This window comes from Notamacropus eugenii, chromosome 4 (genome assembly GCF_028372415.1).
Source record: "Notamacropus eugenii isolate mMacEug1 chromosome 4, mMacEug1.pri_v2, whole genome shotgun sequence".
Classification (NCBI taxonomy): Eukaryota; Metazoa; Chordata; class Mammalia; order Diprotodontia; family Macropodidae; genus Notamacropus; species Notamacropus eugenii.
The window spans coordinates 439,735,304-439,755,477 of record NC_092875.1 but is presented as its reverse complement, the minus strand read 5'-3'; the positions used below and the strand labels follow the sequence as shown (position 1 = coordinate 439,755,477).

The 20,174-nt window shown below is 37.3% G+C and overlaps 1 long non-coding RNA gene across 1 annotated transcript in view; it reads left to right on the top strand.

The window, feature by feature from the left end:
* The window catches only part of LOC140498637 (uncharacterized), a 36,799-nt gene that overhangs the window by 9,958 nt on the left and 6,667 nt on the right, over positions 1-20,174 (top strand). Inside the window, exon 2 of the long non-coding RNA XR_011965155.1 lies at positions 1,945-2,038. This is a non-coding gene — a long non-coding RNA (uncharacterized lncRNA). The remainder of the gene's footprint in view (positions 1-1,944; positions 2,039-20,174) is intronic.

Here is a 20,174-nt window from a genome sequence, read left to right as displayed (position 1 = left end):
CCAGACAACTGAGGAGCTTACAGAATAGTGAAACTTTGTTTGGGATTTTGATTTCATTTCCCTATAAAGGCTGTGAACGTGCTCATTTGAGCAATTTCTGTCTAATTTTAGATTGATTGAGGATTCGACTGACTCAGAGTTATCTCTTTGTGCTGAACATAATATAATATTAATTATATATCATATATCATATAATTATACAATATATATTAGTATATAATATGTATAATAGCAATAGAAGGAAGCCTTGATTGCTAGCTTGATTTTTTTTCCTCCCCTCTCCTTTTTTAGAGGACAGACAATAAAACAGCAGTGATAAGATTAGGCCTGTGTAGGGGGCAGGGATCTTGTATATACTTTCAACCTATTCCTGCTTTTCCCACCCCACCCCCTCCAACCTAACTCTCAGAATCACTAATGATTGCCTTGGAAGAGAAAAATACGGCTGAACGATATGTGTTCTAATTCATATTGTTGCAGTTTCGTGATGTATTATGGTGGCATGGTCTCAAAGAATTCAGAGTCAGACCACCTTTAATCTGAGTACAGGTATTTATTAAGGATGGATGTCCTCCTAAAGCAGGGTAGATTCCAAGAGGAAGCCACAACTTAGTAAGACAATACAGAAAAACTTATAGTGTAAATTTATAGTGCTGATTACGCAACAGAGATTATGAATATTAAAAAGGTAGGAGGGATCTGTAAAGGGATTAGGTAATGGGAAGGAGTCCCTTCTATGGTTTGGTGGTCAAACATCCTGGTAGTGCTGCCCTCCAATTGGCTAGCTTTTGTGATTCTGTCTGATCAAGATGGATAGTTAGGTATCGTGGGGCTGTAACTTGGGTTAAATGGACAATGGGATTGTGATTGAGTACAAGAACATACCTGTTTAAATATGTGAATTAGATCTGGGGGCTGAGGCTAGCTAGTGGGAGCATCTGTATTGAGTCTGGGGGGTCTGTGAAGTGGTTAAAGCCAGATTGTGTGGTTAAATCAGGACATGCCTGCTATTCCATGGGGCCCACAAGGAAGTTAGAATATTGGGGTTGGGGGCAGCTTTATCGTAATTCCAACAATATGACCCAAGAGGAGAGTTCCTGGGCCCCATGTTTTCTAGATTCATCCTTAAAAGGGCTGTGACATAACCCCTTAGTGTTAGTGATGGTAATTATAGTCAAGGGGATCAAGTTTTTATTTTTATTTTTTTAATTTTTCCTCTATAGCCTCTTGGACAAAGGAGTGTGTGGGTGGGGTGGGAGTGGGAGTGGGGACTCCATGGGCAATTCTAGTCAAATGCAGTAACAAAAGAATCCTATAACTCAGCTTTTGAATGAGATGGGAGAAGAGTTTCTATACGTTGCCATTCTCTTGGGGAAAAGGGGATTTTGCATGTGCCTTCTGGACCTGGAAGTAAGGCACTCCAAGTCATGTTAAGAAGGACAGGTGGGAGAGGAAACAAAATACTTTGACTTTGCTTTCTATTTTCTCCAAGGGTAATTGAGATGATAGAGGTACACTAGAAAGATGAGTTATTCTCTAAAAGACTTCTAAGTTTCCCTAACTTTTGTGGGGTACCAAGATGGCTCTATATCTCTCTGGGATAAAAGCAAAATTCCCTAGAATCCTGGGGAGCTATTTTCCTGGTCATCATAAGTTTATTTCCCTTTTGAGGAGAGTCTAAACCAGAGGGTATCATGCGTATGGGGAATTTGCTAGACCTTAGGGGAAATGTGTCAGGTAGGCACCTAGGTGGCTCAGTGAATAGAGTGTTGGACCTGGAGTTAAGACCTAAGTTCAAATCTGACCTCAGGTTTTACTGTGTGATCCTAGGCAGGCCACTTAACCTCTGCGTATTTTAATCCATTGGAGGAGAAAATAAGGAACCACTCCATTATCCTTGCTAAGAAAACTCCATGGATAATATTGATATGCTATGGTCCACAGGGTCATGAAGAGTGAGATACAACTGAATGACTGAGCACCAACCCAGGGAAATGTGGAACCATAAGAGAGGAAGAGGAATTGTTTATGGGCTGCTGTGAGTCTTTTAAATTCTTTCTGCATTTTTCATTAGATTAAATTAAGGCTTGCCTATACCTGAAGTGTATTGTTCCCTTTTGTATTTATAGAAAGATGAGGAGTCTTTTAATCCAGTGCTGGGGAAAAGTTATATGAGCTATATTTATACTATATTTGTAGATTTGTACATACGTATAAATTTCTATATATTTGTATGTTTAGAGCTATTCCAGAGGTAACTTTGGGTGGAAGCAAACCAGTCAAAGATAAATTACTAAGGGGCTGGTGGTGGTATCATGATTGATCCCAGTTCATAGAATTCTAGAACCTGGTGCTTTTTTCTCTCCAAATTTATTAATTTATTTGTTTTCAGTTTACAACAATCATGTCCATAAGTTCCGAATTTTCTCCCCCTCCCTCCCCAAGATGACATTCAATCTCATATGGGCTCTACACATACATTTCCATTAAACACATTTTCACATTAATCATGTTGCAAATTAAATTAAATCAAATCAAAATTAAAAATGAAATGAATGAGAGAAAGTGTGAGAAAAACAAAAGAAAACAAAACATAACAAAAGAAAAAATAGTCTGCTTTATTCTGCGTTCTCACTCCATAGTTCTTTCTCTGGATATGGATTGCATTTTGAATCATAAATCCTTTGTAAATGTTTTAGGTCATTGCATTGTTGTGAAGGGCTAAGTCTATTAGAAACAGTCCTCACACACTGTGGCTGTTACCGTGTATAATGTTCTCCTGGCTCTGTTCACTCCACTCAGCATCAGTTCATGTAAGTCTTTTCAGGTTTTACTGAAGTCCACCTGTTTGTCGTTTCTTATAGCACAATAGTATTCCACTGCACTCATGAATATATGTATACATATATGTACATATATGTATACATATATGTATATGTATGTATATATATATTTATTCTGTGTATGTATATACCACAAGTTGTTCAGCCATTCCCCAATTTAAAAAAAAATATTAATTAATTGATTTTTAGTTTTCAACATTGACTTCCACAAGATTCTGAGTTCAAATGTTTTCCCCATCTGTCCCCTCTGCCCACTCGAAGACAGTATGCATTCTGGTTATCCCTTCTCCCAATCTGTCCTCCCTTCTCTTATTCCCTTCTCCTCCATTTTCTTGTGGGGAAAGATAGATTTCTATACCCCTTTTCCTGTATGTCTTATTTCCCAGTTGCATGTAAAAACAAATTTTAACATTCATTTTTAAAACTTTGAGTTCCAACTTCTCTCCCTTCCTCCTTCCCCATGCACCCCCATTGAGAGGGCAAGCAATTCGATATAGGTTATTTGTGTGTAGTCATGTAAAACACTTCCATAATGGTCATGTTGTGTTAGACTAACTGTATTTTCCCTACTTTCTATCCTGCTCCCAATTTATTCTATTCTCTCCTTTCACCCTGTACCCCCTCAAAAGTGTTTACTTCTGACTATTCCCTCCTCCTATTTACCTTCCCTTCTACCAGCCCCACCTGCTTCTTCCTATTTTCCTGTAGTGTAAGATAGATTTTCATGCCCAATTGTGTGTGCGTGTTACTCCCTCCTTATGCCAAATCTGATGAGAGTAAGGTTCATTCTTTCCTTCTCACCTCCTCCCTCTTCCACTTCATTGACAAAGTCTTTTTTTTTTTTTTTTTTTTGGCATTTTTCAAGCCCAGGGGTGGAAGGATGGAATTTCTGTCTTCCTACATCTCTTGTATTTCTTTCCCTCTTGGATTCTTCTGTGCTTGCTGGTGGTGGGGCTTCCCTTTCTCTGCCCTGAGCTCAAGTGTGAGGGGCTCTGTCTTCTGTGACTGCTGCCCTGCCCCAGTAAGTGGGTGCCTTGAGGAAGAGAGAATGGCTCCTGTGCTGACAGCCAGTATCCTCATCAGCTCCCATGGATTTCATTACCATCTCTATATTGATGATTCTCAAATCTATCTCTCCTTCCCCAACTTCTCTGGTGGCCTCTAATCTCTCATGACCAGCTGCCTTTTAGGCATCTCAAACTGGATGACTGGTAGATATCTTAAACTAAACATGTCCAAAACAGAACTTATTATTTTTCCTCCTAAACCCTCCCACCACCTCCTACATTCTCAATTTAGGCAACATCCTCCTTCTTGTCCCTCTGGCTCAAAATCTAGCTCTTATTCTAGATTCCACACTATCTCTTACCCACCATATTCAATCCTTTGCTAAAGCCTGTTGATTTCACCTTTGCAGAATCTCTCAAACATACCTCCTTCTCTCTTCTGACACTGCCACGAGTACAGTACATGCCCTCATCACCTCATACCAGGACTATTGTAATAGCCTTCTGGTAGGTCTGCTTGTCTCACATCTCTCCATTCCTATCTCTCTTCCACACAGCTATCAAAATAATTATCCTAAATAGCAGTTATAAACCTGTCACTCCTCTGCTCAATATACTCCAGTGGCTTCCTATTGCCTCCAAGATAAAATACAAAATGCTATGTTTGACATTTAAAGTCCTTCAAAACCTATCCCCCTCCTGTCTTTCCAGTCTTCTTCTAGGTGCTTTACTGTTCCACAAATAAGATACTCTGTAGCTTGCCTCTGGGCATTTTCTCTATACCCCATACCTTCCCTCTTCAACTCTACAAATTAACTTCCCTGGCTTCTTTTTAAGTCCCAACTAAAGTTCTTTAAAATCTCAGAAAACCTTTCACAAACCCTCTTTTTTTAGTGCCTTCTTCAGTCAATTTCTTACTATTTTATCATGTGTATAGCTTGCTTTGTATGTACATTGTTTGCATGTTATCTCTCCCATTAGATTGTAACTTCTTTGAGGACAGGGATCGCCTTTTGCTTCTTTTCGTACTCCTAGTACAGTCCCTGGGAATAGTAATCACTTAAATGATGTTTATTGATTGATTGAGAGAAGTAGATGAAAAGTTTAAATAAAATTCTCTGCATCTTTCAAAGACCAGTACAATTTCTACCACCATTCTTATATCCACTCACACAGCGACCACCTTAGTTGAGATACTCATCATCTCTCACCTAATTCCAACAGTTCCTCCATTAGTCCTCCTGCCTCAAGTCTCTTACCATTTCAGTTCATTCTATTCACTATTTCCAAATAATTTTCCCTAATTGCAGATCTAGCCATGTGACTCCTTTATTCAATCAACTCCAGTGACTTCCAGTTGGCTGAGGACAAACTCCTCTGTTTAGCTTCACAAGTGCTACAGAATCAAGCCCCTTGATTTCAATCTCACTGGGCCTTATTCTTTCTGAAACTCAGTCAAATTGACTCTCTCTGCTCATCACAGATGGCACTCTATCTCCAGTCTCCATGCCTTTGTACTGAGAATCCCACAGGTCTTGAATATACTTCTTCCTTACCTCTACCTCATAGAGGTTTTCTCTTATTTTCTTGTTTTAATATTATTAATTTTATCCTGAAATTTAGAAGGAAAACTAGCATTTCCAGAACAGTAGAATAAGAAAAAGAGATGATTGTACATCAAACTGAAAATCGATTATATACCACTTCCTTTTAAATATATACTAGTTATTATCATCAACAACCATTTTGTTCTTGAAAACTTTCTTGGTCTTCCCAGTTGGTCTTCCCTTTCAAATGAGCTAGCAATCTGTTATTTTGTATATTTTTAATTTATTCATTCAGTATTGATGCTATAAATGTAAGTGTAACTGTATACGTTTATGTCTGTCTCCCCATTAGAACATAAGCTCATTACATGTTTTATTCTTCATACTTGTATTCCCGGCGCCTAGCCTGAGATTTAATAAATGCTTGTTGATTGATTGATCTGTGAAAATTTCTGTCATTATTCCAGCCACAATAATATCCTCTCTTTTCTTCTATAGCACTTAGAGTTTATTACCTCTTCACTTCTATCTCCAAATCTTACGTTGCCAAATATGTGATTTGTCAAGCATTGTACAAGATAGTATATATCAGGGACAGGATCTGAACCCTGGGCTTCCCAGCTCTGAGTCTAGGAGAAACCACCCCGATTCTATTATTGAATGTGTTTTATTTATTTTACGAACTACATTTATCTCTCTAACTAGCTTGTATGTTCCTTGAGGAAAGAAGTCATATTTTATTTTTTACTCATACTGTTTCCAACTCTTTGACTAGCATAAGGCTGAGTAATCATTAGATGATTAATAAATACTTATCGATGGATGGATTATTCCCTGAAATACATTGTTTGAGTTCTGACAGTAAAATAGTCATAGAGAAGAAAATCAAAATATTTGTTTCTTGCCATGTAAGAAGAGAAATGTTCACTGTTAAGCTTGACCTCAAGGTGCTGCCCTCTTAGCCTCTAAGATTTTTTTGTTTATTTTAACTAGAGCACAAACGTCACTTTTGAGTCCATGAAATATTACACTAGGTCTTTTCTCTCTGCCTCTGCTCAGTTGTAATGGGGATATAAACAACTCTGAGTGTTCCAATAATTTCAGTTCTTCCAAAGAATCAATATCACCAATATTTGCTTTCTTAGCTAACCAGTTTACTGTACTGTACATTTATGATAACAGGGAGTATGCATTTCAAAACTCTAGGCTAAGAGGGTAGAGCAGCAGAACCTAACCAGTCCTAACTGAAAATAATAAGTGCTATGCTTAAAGTTGTGCCATCCAGGTAATGTTTCCTCTTCTATATAGCTATGGTTTGTGGTCAATAGTCAATACACATTTATTAAATGATTACTATTGTGCCAGGCACTGTGCCAAGAAATGGAGATGCAATCTAATGAGGGAGACAATAAACAAATATATGCAAACAAGCTATATACAAAATAGAAAATAAGAATAAGGAATAAGAAATAAGAAAGAGAAAATGAAAGCCTTAAAATTAAGAGGGGTTGGCAAAAATTTTCTGTGGAAGGCTGGATTTTACTTGGACCCAGGGAATCCAGTAGGTAGAAATGAAGGTGAAGAGTATTTCAAATAAGGAAAAGTCAGAGAAAATGCTCAGAGCCAAGAAATGGACGATACTGGTCATAGGACAACAAGAAGGTCAGTGTCACTGGGTTAAAGAGGATGAGAATATTGCAAAGGTAAGGCAGGGCTAGCTTGTGAAGGGCTTTAAATGTTAAACAGAAGATTCTGCATTTCATCCTGGAAGTTTAGGGAGTTAATGGAATTTGTTGAGTGTGTGTGTGGGAAAAGAGGTTATGACATGTTTAGACCTAGTCTTTAGGAAAAGCTTGAGGCAGGCAGACCCACTAGCAGGTTATTACACCAGGACATTTGATAAGGGCATTTACCAGAGGAAAGAGGTATAGTTAAAAGATGTCACAAAGGTAAAATCCACAAGCCTTGACAACAGCTTGGATATGGAGGGTGAGAAACAGAGAAAAGTTGAAGATAGCTCCTAAATTGTGAGCCTGAGAGATTGGCTGGGCTGATGGCAAAAGGGTTTAGGGGGAAAGGTAATTAGTTTGGTGCAGAAATGTAGCATTTAAATGTAGTAGACAGTACAGAGGGAGGTGCTAAATGGTCCAGAATCCTATGGGATATCAACAATCCTATGAGACATGCTACCCCTTAGATAGTATGATCTGCATCATCTCCAGCAAAGAAGACTGAGGAGCAATCAGATTGGTAGGAGGAAGAACAGGAGAGAATGGTATCCCAACAACCTGTGGGGAAGAGAGCATCAGGGAAGAAAGGATGATCAGCACTGTCAAAGGTTGTAGAGAGACTGACAATGATGAAGACTGAGAAAAGGCCATTGTATTTGGCAATTATCAATCATCATAAATATCAGTTACTTTGGAGAGAGTAGTTCCAATGGAAGGATGAGATCAGAACCTGAATTAAGGGGTTAAGAAGAGAGGGAGAGGAGAGAAAGTAAAGACATATCATAGACGACCTTTTCAAGGAGTTTAGCTACACAGGGCAGAAGAAATATAGGATAATAGCTATTGGGAATGAAAGGATCAAGGGAGGATTTTTTGAGGATAGGGGTGATTTGGGTGTTCTTGTAGAGGGTGGGGAAGGAATTACTAGACAAGGAAAGATTGAAAATAATAGAGTGTGGATAACAGAAGGGACAATCTGTGAGAAGAGACAAAATGAAATGGGATCACTTGTCGAGGTAGAGGGATGCCTTTTGTAAGGAGTAAGGCCACCTCTTTATGTGAGGAAAGTGTAAAGGAAGAGATAGTGACAGAAGGCATCTGAGTGATAAAACATGGAAGAGGGGAGAAGAAGGAGCTCATGGCAAGTGGCTTCTTTTTTTTCTGTAAAATATGATGAAAATTTCTCAGTTGAGATGGTGGTAGGAAGGGGAATCACAGGAGGTTTGAGCAGGGATTAAAAGGCTTGGAAGAGCCTTTGTAGAGAGTGAGATGAGTTGATGAGGGAGGAACAGTGTTATGGTACAAATAATCTAGCTTCTTTGACTCCTACAAATTCAGAACTCATTCCTCTCCTATCTCCTCACCTCAGAAAATTAATGTATATCTTGTCCAGTCCACATCAGACTCCAAAACAAGACTCCTCTGACCGTTCTCAATAAAGAATAATAATGCTAATCACAATAATTCACTTTTATAATGTATTTTAAAGTTTGAAAGAACTTATTTAAAGCATCTCATTAGAGACGTAACAATCATTCTGTAAAGCAGGTATGGTAATTATGCCCATTTTATAGATAAAGAAAACTAAGGCTCATGAAGTTAATTGACTTCACGGGCATAATGATCAATCAGTGACATAATAAGCATATATTTAATACTTGTTCTGTGACAGGAACTAATAAGTGCCTGAGGTGGGATTTAATTCCCTTTTCCTGAATCTAACAAGCCTTTCTTTCCCCTTAAATCTTTTAATTATTGATATTGATATTTCCAGAGCTAAAATTTGGAGGAAGGGGTTGTATGCTAAGGTTGCGTATAGAATGAGTGATTACCTTGCCTGGCTAGGAAATATCCATCCTTCCACTGAGTTGTAGTGGTGGCACCCAAGATCAGTTGCATGGCAGTCAGACGACTTACTCCTTATGTGCTCATGAGCAAGTCACTTAACCTCTCTGGGTCTTAGTTTAGGCATCTGTAAAATGTGAGTGTGGGTTGCATTCAGAGGTCTATTGTCTTTATAAAGGGACATGATGGTCCTGCTATTCTCTGCACAGGTCAGGCTACAGCTCACCTGTTCTGTAGGTACTGTTCTAGGTACTACTTTTAAAAATAGTATTGATAAGTGGGAGAATATCTTGATGAAGAAAACTGACATAGTAAAGGGCATCAAGATCATGCCACTTGGAGACTGCTGGGAAGAATGAGAGATTTCTGCCATGAAAAAAGGGTATTTAGGAAGGATATCTTCGAGTATTTAGTGGAATGTCACATGAAAGAGGGATTAAAGATACTCTGCTTGGCCACAGAAGGCAATGGTCAATAGGAGTGTTCAATATGAGTTACAGAGGAACAAAATAGAGTTTAATAGAAGCTACCTAATATTCAGTGCTGTCCCAAATTAGAATAGACTATATTGAAAAATAGTGGGTTCCCCATTATTGAAGATACTTCAAGTACAGTTTGCATGATTACTCATCAAGTTTTGCTTGATGGGGTGGGGTCTTGTTTCACTAAATTAAATTTGGGCTAAATGGACTTTGAAGTCCTTTCCAATTTAATGATTCTGTCTTGTATGTCGTTTGATGACTCAACTTTATTGCTTGTGGCTCAAATCACTGGAGAGGTTCTGGAATTATGGAAGGTCATGGGCACTAGTGGGAAGAATACTAAGAGCCAGAAGACCAGATTTCTTATCTCTACCCACTACTAATTTGCCACATGACTTGAGCAAGATTCGTTATCCCCCAGTCTTAGTTTCTTCACCTATAAAATAAAGGAGTTAGAATAAATGACCACTGACCAAGGTCCCTTCCAGCTCAAAAATTTTGTCTTACAGAGGACAATAATAACTAAAGTATGGATATTATAAATATGCACATTTTCACCAGATCTTAGAACGTCAGGAGTAAAGACCATCCCCTTGAAAACTGAGTGACTTGAATTGAAGATAGGAAAAAGAATATACTATTTGATATGATGGGGAGTAAATTACCACTGGGCAGTTAGGTGGTCCCATGGATAGAGTGCTAGGCATCATCTCCCTGAATGAAAATCTGGCCTCAGACACTTATAGTTGTATGACCCTGAGCAAATCATTTAACTCTGCCTCCATTTCCTTATTTGTAAAATGAGCAGGAGAAGAAAATCACAAATAACTTGAGTATCTTTGCAAGAAAAGCCCAAATGAGATCCTGAAGAGTTGGACATGATTGAAAAACAACTGAAGTACAACAACAAAATAACACCTCATGGAGAAATAAATTTGAAAAAGCAACCACAATTATCTACCTAATTTGTACCTACATGTGTACATATTATATGTGTACATATATATATTCAAAAATAGATAAATTCATAGACAATATAAATCCACTATTAGATGTTAAGGAAAATCAGTGTGTTTTGAAGACATAACTAATTTCTGAAGTAAATATCAAGAAAAAAAGAACTACCCCCTTCCAAAAAACTTTTATCTGGACTTCTAACTAAGAGTACAGGAATGAGCTAGAGGGACCACATATATGACATGTATCTGTTTTACTATTTTACATCCTTAGGAAGTCTCCTGAACAGAGCTGATGTTTGAGGGAGGATTTGAACCCTATATTTTACTGAGCGCCTATCAATACCCTAGCCATTCTGCTATGCTGAGGAAGAGAGGAGTCGTGTTTTCTTAATTGCTAAAGTGATGTGTGGAATGTGTTAGTAATTCAGCCTCCTTCTCACCTTAAGAATAGTCTCTGTTTTCTGCATGTCACTAAGCCATTGCATTAGGCAGACTATGATTCTCTCATTCTAACCTGGCCCTCAGGAAGTGCAGGAGTCAGAATTGAGAATGAGTGTGGAGGGAAGGATTGTTTACTTTGGAAGGTAGAATTTTTAAAATATTTAGCAAGTTAAAAAAATGTTCCTATACCAATATGCATCATTCCATGTATTTTTAGGGACTGGCAGGTACTAAAAAAATGTAAAATGATACAGTGTTAATTTTTAATAAATCTTCCCGGAATAAATACAATAACTCATCCATGAAGGATGACTGTGTTTCTTTCACTTATGAAGAGACCTTGATAATATATTAATGAACAGCATAGAGCTTACCCTTCAAGGGTGACATACTCCATATATATGCAAAGAGCCCTATCACCCCACACTGAACTTGGGATAATGTCCAAACCTCTTTCCTCTCTTCCTGTTTCAAAGGTGTTTGCTCTGGAACTGCATGGCAATAAATAATAGTGCCCAGGGGTGGAAGAATCTATGTGTCAGCGATTAATCAATTCATCCATTACTATGGATCACCAACATGTTCTATTTATTTCATTATGATGTCTAAAGAGTAATCCGGAGCAATTAAACACAAAGACATGTGATAGTTTGTGGTAATTGAATTTGTGAATTTATTAGCTTGCATTCGTTCACTCCCAATGCCAGGAATTAATATTTCATGTTACTCTTTTAGATGTGAGAAGGCTTTTGGGGGCCTTTTAATTAAGGTACAAAAAGCTGCATGGAAAGGAACCCCCTCAAAGCTGAAGGCTTTTGAAATAGTAGTGCCTCCACGGACAACAAAGAGGATTCATTCCAGTGACACCCTCTTTGTCAGAAGCTTCATATCCTGAAGTGAGAATAGTATGGGAGGCATGGGGGTACATTTCAGTATGTCAGCTAAGTGTGATTATGGTGAGAAGAGACTGATTGGTAACTGATTAGAGGTGAGAGATAAAGGAGAGAGAAGAGTCAAAGATAACACAAAGGTTTCCAATATGAGATGCTGAGTGAATATTAGTGACATTGACCAAAAGAGTGATATTAGATAGAAGTAGGAGCGTATTTGGGCAGGGCACTTTAGGGGGGGTGTTTCAGAAGAATTTACAGTTGATAGGGGATGGAGATACAAATACAATGAATGAAACAAAGGACCAAAAATTGGCATGGTAATTTTAAAGTTAGCCAGTACTTAGGGGATGGTGAATGGGGTGGGCAAGAGAGTGGGTGATGGAATATAAATTCATCTTAGATGTTATTGAAGTAGAACATTTAAAGGGACAACAAGAAGAAGAACAATTTTAATGGCTTTTCCTACAAAAATAGTAAATATTGCTACTGTATCATTAAGAGGTCATATAATCTTGAAATGACATTTTAGCTGATATTCTTTAAGGTATCTGTAAGAGATCTGAAAATTTAATTAGTATTCTAAAAAGATTAAGAATTATGGTTAAAGAGAGACCAGAGAAAAAAAAAATAAAATGACTAATTTCTTAAGAGAGTTGAGTCTAATCCTGATCATGAAGAATCATGAAGAGAGTTCTTGAGAAGAAAATGTAATTGGTATTCTGGGAGAACTGGATTGTGGGATCTGTGTTTAGAACTGAGGAGAAGTCATCAGTTGTAATGATGCATAAAGGTGAATTTGGATATGGTCTTTCCCATAGCTGATACATTATAAAGAAGTCTTTAACTCTTCATTGTTGATCATGCAAGTGTAGCCAATAACGCTGATGTTTATTTAAGCTTAGGAGATTGAGGAGTTTGAGAAGAGAAAGACAAAAAAAAGTTTATTAAAGAACAGGTTTCTCCATGCTTAATGATATGAATAAATATTATTTAATAAACTGGAGTAGGAAGTGATTGATTTATTAATAAAAAGGTGGTACAACTTTTAGAAATAATAAGGAAATGTCAAGATATATCCCCTGATTATTTTTGAACCTTGGATGAAAATAAATAAGGACAATGAGCTCATTTCAAGTAGGGAGAGAAGTTATCATTCCGAATGAGGCCTGATACTATGGTCCTGTGACAAAACCCAAAACCTAAAACAGACAAAACATGACAGCTTTCAATGCAGTGACAGAAATTTAACTCTGGTTCACTTCACCCTCTCTTCTGCTGATGTTATAGAGATGCTACTGATTATAGATACCCCAATCTTGTACTTTCCCTTTGGAAACTTATAGGATGAAAAAAATAGTGAAATTATTTGCACCCAAACCTCCCTAATATGATTGAATAACCAAATGAATACACTACATGCAAACCATTAGTCACAATACTAACACACAACCCATTTCATAACAGTAATTCAGAGAACAGAGAACAATAAAGAAATGGTTGATATTTTAACAGTAACAATTTATGTGGGACATGAAGAAGTTTTGGTGTTTTTTATTTATACTGTTATGTATGATTTATTTTAAAAAATAAATTTCACTGATTTTCTTTTACATTATGAGAATATTTCTTTCAGTGTCTTTCTCCCTTTCAATTCCAGACAGACATCTCATATAAAACTATATTTTTAAAGAAAAAAAGAGCAAGAAAAATAAGTGAAAAAAATCACCAAACTTAATATCTGTAATACATTACACCAGTGGGAATTCTATCTATGCAGTGGAGTAGGGTTGAGATATATTGTCATTTTTCCCCTTTGTTCTTCTAGATCCCAGGAAGACATCACAACACTTTTGTGATGGAATATAGTAGCCAACTCTTATTCTTTTATCTATGTGTACAAATGAACAGTACAAGCTATGGAGATATGAAGTCATATCACCTTTTATGGTCATCCACAGGTCAGGTTGTTATTCCAATGATTCCAGCTCCTCTAGACTGACAACCAGGCCTAGGCCAGGTTACAGAGTATTGGGCTACACTTACAAGTTTCTGTTCCTTGGACAATGGAATAAATTTCTGATTTGAGTGGGACCATTAGTGAAAGGAATTAATGCTGTTGATGAACTTTCGTGCTTTCTACTTTAGGTAAACTGTTTTGGTTTCCCTTGTGATGTGAAGTCATATGATTGATATAAAGTGGAAAAGATTCAGTGGATTGGAGATCTGTACATTATTGTATTATTTTTGAGGCCAAATCCAAATAGATTCTCAAGGTAGTAATTTAGGGTACTATTATGTTACAAATGATGAAGCTCTGGGAGTTTGGGGTGGAGGAGGCAGGGAAGATGGCTCAGCTTCCCTAGCTGATAAATTCCTAGTGATAAAGATCTCTGGAATCTCACTGAACCTACTATTGGCACCTTTTCCTTTGCCTCAAGCCAAGATGGTAAATGATGACACTTATCTGATCACAAGCATCCACTTGGCTTCTGATCATATTTATATCTGAAGCCTTGGTCCTGGATCTGATCCTGGTAGTGAGACCAGTATCTCAGGTGCTTGTCCTGGTGAGCAGAGGACTTGTATCTAGGTGATTATGGAGAAATCAAGCCTTTTCAGGAACAATTCAGTGATTGAGCACAGAATGGGCACAATATTATAGGTTCCAGAATGAGAAACCTTTCAAAATCAATCTCTGAGTATGAACACGGTACCCAACCTTTCTGGATCTAGTCATAGTAAAAGGCAAAGTAGGTGTTGTGGCAGAAAATCTAAGATAAATCTTCACTAATCTGGGCACTGGCTGGTTATAGGGAGTTGAAGCATATTGATCAGTGATAGGTATCCACCATTCTCTTCCTCAGTTCCCTGCTCACCAGGACTGAGAATTCAGGCTAGTCCTGGAGATGCCATAATTCATTCAAGCAATAAACCTTTGTTAATTACTACTTATGTGCCAGGAATTGTGCTATATTATGTATTAAATAATTATTTTGGGATGATAGTGATGGTGAAAGTGAGTAGAAGACTAGCTAAGAATTTATCTCCCACTTATTATTCTGATCAATATTTGAAGTCCCAAATAACTGACATATAAATGAAATTTTGTAATAAGGCTTGTTTGTTGGAGAATTGCTAGTATTGTAAGCTATGTCATGTGTGGTAGACTTACTTTTCAGTTGAGACTGTTGATGTATTGAGGAAAGTGATTATGTCTTACATTCTACCTCTCTTATTTCTCTCACATCACTGGACACAGGACTTGGCAAAATGAGATCAATAAATGGAAATGTAACTGAATGTTACATTTTGTAAATGATTGCTTGGGTTATTAAGAAGGCCTTGTTATGGGCATCTTTAGATAAAGTCAAGGGTCTGAAATAGTTACCTTTGTCTGTCAATTGATCATGATGGTTTTTTTCTATGACTATCAGAGGAATCCTTTTTAGATCTAGAATTCTATGTTTCTGTAGCCTAATGAAGAACCTTGGCTGACTAGCAGGAGACAGAAATCAACTTCAGATTCAAGATGGCTATTCTATGGTCAATCCATTGAGCAACATTACCCTATGGGATGTTCTCAGATTTATCTAATTCCACATGAATACAGTTCATTTTATGTGATGTCTTTTTAAAATTAATTTAATTTTTGTCATCCACTTCCACAAGATTTTGCGCTCCAAATTTTTTCTCCATCTCTCCCCAACCATGACCTCAAGACAGTGTGCATTGTGATTACCCCTTCCCCAATCTGCCATCCTTTCTATCACTTCTCCCCCCTTCTCTTATCCCTTTCCCCTCTATTTTCCTGTAAGGCAAGATAGATTTTTATACCTCATTATCTGTATGTCTTATTTCCCAGTTGCATGTAAAAGCAATTTTAACATTTGTTTTTAAAACTTTGAGTTTCAAATTCTCTCCCTTCCTCACTCCCCACCCACCCTCGTTGAGAAGGCAAGCAATTTGATATAGATTATACATATGTAGTCATGCAAAATACCTCCAATAACAGTCATGTTGTGAAAGATTAACTGTGTTTCCCTCCATTCTATCCTGTTCCCATTTATTCAATTCTCTCTTTAGACCCTGTTCCTCCTCAAAAGTGTTTCCTTCTAATTACCCCCTCCTTCCATTTGCCTTCCTTTCTATCACCCCCTGTATTCTCTTCCCTCCTACTTTTCTGTAGTGTAAAATAGAGTTTCTAGTTTCCCATTTCCAGTTCTGGAAGCCAAGATGGCAGAGTGATCAGTAACTGCTATCTTCCTCCCCTTATTGACCTTGACCAGCCCAGAGTTTATTTCCGTAGGAAAAAGCCATGGAACAGTGGGAGCAGCAGAATGGGTAAACAGAATCTCAGCCCATGAGGCTAGAAAGATCCCTAAGAAGGGTTCCTCTTGCTGTGACCAAAGGGGACCAGTGCAGGATCAGAGCTGTCCTAGACAGTCCTACCTCAACAAACTGGGTGAGGACCCTGAACCCCAGGCAGGTGAAGGCAGCAACTGCCAACACCAGGACTGCAGGTGTGCCTCAGCAACTCAGTGGAATCCAGAAGACGCTAGTGCAGACAGCTGAACTTGCTTATGCTCTAGCTCAGCAGAGGAGCCTCCAGTGTCCAGACCACTCTTCCTACACACTTAACATGCTACCTCCAGGGTAACTGCAAGGAAACCCAAAAAAACCTAACCGGCCTCTGCTTCCAAACACCAGTCAGCTCAGCACCAGGTAAGCTGAAGCATTTAATTTCTAGCTGAAAGAACCAGAGGCCAAAACACAAAAAGTCTCAAGTTTTAGGCACAAGAACTGTGGGACAGAGCTCCTTCTGCCACAGATGCAGAACTCTACCTTAAAAGCCTGGAAAAGGATTATTATTATGAGTGAAAAGCAAAGCAGAAAAGGAAAGATCATAGAATCTTTCTATGGGACAAGAACCAAAGCACAAATACCAAAGAGGTCAGCATTGAGACTGTACTCCCATCTGAAACTTCAGAAGGGAATATGAACTGGTCAGAAGAGCAAAGAACCTTCTTGGAAGAGCTCTGGAAGGATTTTAAAACCCAAATTAGAGAAATAGAAGAAAAACTGACCAATGATTTTAAAAATATGAAAAGAGAATTCACTGAAGAGAACAGCTCCTTTAAAAGGAAAATTGGACAAATGGAAAAAGAAATACAAAACCTAACTGATGGAAATAACTCCTTAAAAGGAACAATTGGAGAGATGGAAAAGGAGATGCAAAAATTAACTGCAGAAAACATTTTGATAAAAAATAGGACCAAGCAAGTAGAAGCTAATGAATCTATGAGACATCAAGAATCAGCCAAACAGAGTCTAAAGAATGGAAAGGAAGAAGAAAATGAAAAATACCTAATTTGAAAAACAACTGACCTCGAAAATAGATCCAGGAGAGAAAATCTAAGGATTATTAGGCTACCAGAAAGCCATGATGTAAAAAAGAGCCTCGACGATGTCATCCAAGAAATCATCAAGGAAAATTGCCCAGAAGTCCTAGACCCAGAGGACAAAATAGTCATTGAAAGAATTCGCAGTTCAGCTCCCAAAAGGGTCCCCAAACTAAAAACACCAAGGAATATCATCAGAACTGTCAAGTGAAGGAAAAAATACTCCAGGAAGCCAGAAAGAAACAATTCAAATATCAAGGAGCTACAGTCAGGATCACCCAGGACCTTGCAGCTTCCACATTAAAATATCGAATGAATTGGAATATGATATTCTATAAGGCAAAGGAATTAGGACTACAACCAAGGATTAATTACCCAGCAAAGTTGAGCAAAATATTTCAGACAAGGAAATGGACATTCAGTGAAATAAGGGATTTCCAGAACTTCCTGATGAAAAGGCCAGAACACAACAGAAAATTTGGTCTTCAAATGCAGGTCTCAAGAGAGGCACAAAAAGGTAAATGGGAAAAAAAATCTTGTTACACAATATGAGCAAGCTGTTTACATCCCTATAAGGGAAGATAATACCTGTTAATCTTGAGAATTGTATATTTATTATGAAATGTAAAAGGGCTATACATAGATAGAGGGAGTGACTATAAATTAAATGATGTGATGAAAACAAAAATGATTGAAAGGAATGAAGAGATTGTAATGGGAGATGTCAAAGGGAGGAGACAGGAAAAAAATAAATTCCATCACAGGAAGAGTCACAAAAATATATTATAGTAGAGGGAAAGAGGGGAGGGAGATGAGTATTTTTGGAGAGGTACTCTCATCTGATTGGATTCAAGGAGGACACAACAAACTCAGTTAAGTATAGAAATACAACTAACTCTATAGGCAATAGAGGGTAAGGGGGAAAGAAAAAGGGAGAGGAGGCTAAAAGGGAGGGAAGAAGTAGTAAGACAAAAGGGGATTAAAAAGAAGGGAGGCTGAAAGAACTGAGGGAAGACTGAGGGAGGAGGTGGTCAAAAATTAAAACTCTATTGGGGAGGGGAAGGGAGAAGGGAGAATTAAAAGCATAAACAAAGGGAAAGGGGATGGGGGGAAAGACTCAAATGATAATGATAGCTGTGAATGTGAATGAGATGAGCTCTCCCATAAAACAATGATGGATAGTAGAATGGATCAAAGACCATAATCCAACAATATGTTGTTTACAAGAAACACATAAGAAAATGGGAGATACACGTAGGGTAAAGGTAAAAGGCTGGAACAGAATTTATTGTGCTTCAGCTGACATAAAAAAAGTGGGGTTAGCAATCCTAATCTCAGACAAGCAAAAGCAGAAATAGATCGAATCAAAAGAGATAAGGAAGGAAACTATATTCTGCTAAAAGGCACCATAGACAACAAAGCAAATTCATTACTAAACATATATGCTCCAAGTGGTATAGCATCCAAATTCTTAGAGGAGAAGTTAAGGGAGTTACAAGAAGAAATAGACAATAAAACCATATTAGCAGGGGACCTCAGCCTCCCCCTCTCTGAACTTGATAAATCTAACTTCAAAATAAACAAGAAAGAAGTTAAGGAGGGGAATAGAACTTTAGATAAGGTAGATATGATAGATCTCTGGACAAAACTGAATGAATATAGAAAGGAATACACTTTTTTTTCTCAGTGGTACATGACACACATATGAAAACTGACCATGTACTAGGCCACAAAAACCTCACAATCCAGTACAGAAAGACAGAGATAGTCAGTGCATTCTTCTCAGATAATAATGCAATAAAACTTATATGTAATCAAAAGCCATGGAAACATAAACCAAAAACTCATTGGAAACTAAACAATCTAATCCTAAAGAATGAGTGGGTTAAACAATGAATTATAGAAACAACCAACAACTTCATTCAAGAAAATGGCAATAATGAGATAACCTACCAAGTTTTATGGGGGAGTGTGAAAGCAATTCCTTGGGAAGGTTTTATATCTTTGAGTGCCTACATGAATAAAATAGAGATAAAGGAGATCAATAAATTGGGCATACAACTGAAAAAACTTGAAAAAAAACAAATTGAAAATTCCCAAGTAAATACCAAATTAGAAATACTGAAAACTAAAGGAGAGATTAATAAAATGGAAATTAAGAAAAGTATTGAACTAATAAAAAACTAGGAGTTGGTTTTATGAAAAACTCAATGAAATTGATCAATTTGGTCAATTTGATTAAAAAAAGAAAGAAGAAAACCAAATTACAAATATCAAAAATCAAAAGGGTGAACTCACCTCCAATGAGGAGGAAATTAAAACAATAATAAGAAATTACTTTGCCCAACTGTATGTCCATAAATTTTACAATCTACATGAGATAGATGATTATTTTAAAAGATACAAATTGCCCAGACTAAAAGAAGAGAAACTTGAATACTTAAATAACCCCATCTCAGAGAAAGAAATTGAAAACATCATCAATGAACTTCCTAGGAAAAAATCTCCAGGGCTAGATGGATTCTCAAGTGAATTCTATCAAACATTTAAACAGCAGTTAATTCCAATACCATATAGGGAAATACTACTATGGGAAAATTGAGGTAGAAAGAATACTCCCAAATTCTTTTTGTGATACAAATATGGTTTTGATACCTAAACCAGGAACAGTCAAAACACAGAAAGAAAATTATAGACCAATTTCAGAAATGAATATAGATGCAACAATTTTAAACAAGATTTTAGCAAAAAGAGTACAGCAACTAATCAAGAAAATAATACATTATAATCAGGTAGGGTTTATACCAGGAATGCAGGAATGTTTCAGTATTTAGAAAACTATTAACGTTATTGATCATATCAACAACAAAACTAACAGAAGTCACATGATTGTCACAATAGAGGCAGAAAAACTTTTGTCAAAATGCAACACTCATTCCTATTGAAAACACTGGAGAACATAGGAATAAATGGAACTTTCCATAAAATAATAAGCAGTATCCACCTAAAACCATCAGCAAGCATTATA